The sequence below is a fragment of the Dromiciops gliroides genome, chromosome 1 (assembly GCF_019393635.1).
Source record: "Dromiciops gliroides isolate mDroGli1 chromosome 1, mDroGli1.pri, whole genome shotgun sequence".
Lineage (NCBI taxonomy): Eukaryota > Metazoa > Chordata > Mammalia > Microbiotheria > Microbiotheriidae > Dromiciops > Dromiciops gliroides.
In genome coordinates this window covers 375,220,866-375,224,569 of record NC_057861.1, presented here as the reverse complement: position 1 = coordinate 375,224,569, position 3,704 = coordinate 375,220,866, and the positions used below count along the sequence as shown (strand labels likewise).

The following is a 3,704-nucleotide window of genomic DNA, read 5'->3' as shown; positions in this document are numbered from 1 at the left end:
TATAATAAAAATAACAATTCTACCTAAATTAATTTACTTATTCAGTGCCATATCAATCAGACAACCAAAAATTATTTTATAGAGCTAGAAAAAATAATAAAGTTCATCTGGAAAAACAAAAGATCCAGAATATCTAGGGAACTAATGAAAAAATGCACAGGAAGGTGAGCTAGCTGTATCAAATTTTAAGCTTTATTATAAAGTGGCAATCATCAAAACTATTTGGTACTGGCTAAGAAATAGAGTGGAGGATCAATGGAATAGGTTAGGCACAGTAGACACAGTAGTAAAAGACTTTAGTAATGTATTGTTTGATAAACCAAAAGACTCTAGCTTCTGGGATAGGAACTCAGAATTTGACAAAAAAATGCTGGGAAAACTTGAAGATAGTACGGCAGAAACTAGGCATAGACCAACATTTTACACCTTATACTAAAATAAGGTCAAATGGGTATATGATTGAGACATAAAAGGTGATACCATAGCTAAATTAGGAGAGGATGGAATAGTTTATCTCTCAGATCTTTGTAAAGGAGAATAGTCTATGACCAAACAAGAGGAAGAGAAAATTATGAAATGCAAAATGGATGATTTTGATTACATTAAATTAAAAAGATTTTGTATGCACAGAAGCAATGCATCCAATAATATGAGACAAAAAGCTGAGAAACATATTTTATAGCCAGCATTTCTGATATAGGCCTTATTTCTAAAATATATAGGGAACTAAATCAAATTAATAAGAATCCAAGTCATTCCCCAGTTGAGAAATGGTCAAAGGATATGAACAGGCAGTTTTCTGATGAAGAAATCAAAGCTATTGTTATATGCAAAAATGCTCTAAATCACTATTGATTAGAAAAATGCAAATTAAAACAACTCTGAGGTACCACCTGACACCAATAAGATTGACTAATATGACAACAAAGGAAAGGAATAAATGTTGGAGAAGCTATGGAAAAATTGGAACACTAATGCATTGTTGGTGGAGCTGTGAACTGATCCAACCATTCTGGTGAGCAATTTGGAATTGTGCCCAAAGGGCTATAAAGCTGTGCATGCCCTTTGACCCAGCAAGATCACTATTAGATCTTTTTCCCAAAGAGATTTTTTAAAAAAGGAAAAGGACCCACATGTATAAATATATTTATAGCTGCTATTTTTGTGGTGGAAAGGAATTGGAAATTGCGGGGTTTCCCATCAATTGGGGCGTGGCTAAACATATTGTGGTATATGACTTTAATGGCATACTATTTTGCTGTATGCAACAATGTCCAGGTGTACTTCAGAGAAACCTAGAAGGGCTTATATGAACTGATGCTGACTGAGAGAAGCAGAACATTGTATACTGTATCAACAACATTATATGTTGATCAACTGTGATAGACTTGATTCTTCTCAGCAATACAATGGTCCAAGATAGTTCCAAAGGACTTTTGATGGAAAATGCTCTCCAAATACAGAAAAACAAAACAAAACTGTGGAATATAGATGCAGATTGAACTATACTATTTATATTGCTTTGTTGTTCTTTTTTGAGGTGTTTCCTTTTTGCTCTGATTCTTCTTTCACAGCATGACTAAGGCAGAAATATCTTTAATGTGATTGTACATATGTAACCTATATCAGAATACTTGCTGTCTTGAGGAGGGGGGAGTAAGGAGAGGGAGAAAAATTTGAAACTAGAAATCTTATAAAAACAAGTGTTGAAAACTATCTCTACTTGTGACTGGAAAATAATAAAATAATTTTATGGGAAAAAAATCAACCTTGCCCATATAAATGTCTCCATCCCTAGGCTTGTTTTCTTCAGTGCACCCCTGTCATTTTAAGAGACATCTTAATCATATTTATTTCACTCCCAGCTCCATATACTCACTGGATTAGATTGCTCAAGCACCTCATGAGAAATCTTCTCTTTGTGTGAGTTCCCTTCTCCTTCCCACCACTGTCCTTTTCCACTTCTACCTTATGTGCTTTTTTCTCCAAATTGAGAATGTATAATTCTTTATAGTAGGGATCATTTTGTTTTCTTTTATCTGTATCCTCCACGTATAGCACTATACTTGACATATAGTAAGAATTTGTTTTTTTACACTGAATACGGTGACTTTATTGAAGGTATGTATACAATAGAAGACTCCAGACTTCTCCCCCCTACTACAGGTGTGCTTTGGGACAACAATGTAATGGGGCATGGGATCCCCAGTACGGGAACATAGGTTAGGGATGTGGGCTCCCCAGTGGTGGAACTCGTTTTCTGGCTGGGGATGAAGATCCATGGCTTTCCAATTTACTCCTTCAAGGCCATGTAGATCATGAGGTCTACTAAATGGTTGCTGTAACCATACTCATTGTCATACCAGGAAATGAGCTTCACAAAATGGTCATTGAGGGCAATGCCAGTGCCAGCATCAAAAGTAGAAGAGTGGGTGTTGCTGTTAAAGTCACTGCATATAACCTGGTCCTCTGTGTAGCCCAAGATGCCCTTCCAGGGTCCCTCTGATGCTTGCTTCACCACTTTCTTGATATCATCATATTTGGCAAGTTTCTCCAGGCAGCAGGTCAGATTCACAACAGACACATTGGGAGTAGGAAGATGGAAAGCCATGCCTGTGAGCTTATCATTCAGTTCAGGTATGACCTGGCCTACAGCATTAGCAGCACCAGTGGATGCAGGGATGATGTTCAGGGCAGCACCAGACCCATCACACCACAGCTTGCCAGAGGGGCCATCTACTCTCTTCTAGGTAGCAGTAATGTCATGGACTGTAGTCATGAGTCCTTCCAGAAAGCCAAAGTTGTCATGAATGACCTTGGCCAAGGGGGCCAACAGTTGGTATTGCAGGAGGCGTTACTTACAATCTTAAGGGAATTGTCATATTTATTATGGTTCACTCATATTACAAACATTGGGGCATCAGCAGAAGGGGCAGAAATAATGACCCACTTGGTTCCACCCTTCAAGCAAGCCCCAGCCTTTTCCATGATTGTAAAGACACCAGTGGACTCTACAACATAATCAGCTCCAGTATCTCCCCACTTAATATTGGTGGGGTCCTACTCCTAGAAGATGGTAATGGCTTTTCCATTGATCACCAGCTTTCCATTCTCAGCCTTGACAGTGCCCTTGAACTTGCCATGGGTGGAATCATATTGAAACATATCAACCACATAGTTGAGGTCAATGAAAGGGACATTGATGGCCACAATGTCTACTCTGTTGGATTTGAATGAAGCCCTAGTCACCAGAGGTCTAATACAGCCAAATCCTTTGACTCTGACCTTCACCATCCTGTTTCAGGGATGTGACTGAAGCAGTGGATCCTGTAACTGAGCTTGGGAGAGGAGCTACAAGCCCCTATAGTAAGAATTTAATAAAGATTAGAGATATCTTTTCATATTTTTTCTCAGTTCCTCAGACGAATTCATAGAAGAAATGCCTAACAAATCCAGAGTAGGAAGCTAAAGTTAGCATTTCAGATGGCAGAATAAGGATTTAAAATGACCTCAATAGGCCAAGTCTGTAAGTTGAATCAAATAAGATGAAGTGTAATTACATTAAATATAAAAGTCTTTACTTGAGTTTATAAAAGCAACCTCACAAAGACCGATTGCTAGAGGCTTAATTTGACAACAGTTCTTGTGAAAAAGACTTGAAAAGCTCAACATAGATCAATAGTGTGACAAAGCAGCAAAGAAAG

At 38.0% G+C, this 3,704-nt stretch overlaps 1 pseudogene; it reads right to left on the bottom strand.

The window, feature by feature from the left end:
• Positions 1-2,293: 2,293 nt before the first annotated feature.
• LOC122734658 lies at positions 2,294-3,294 on the bottom strand (annotated as a pseudogene).
• Positions 3,295-3,704: the final 410 nt, after the last annotated feature.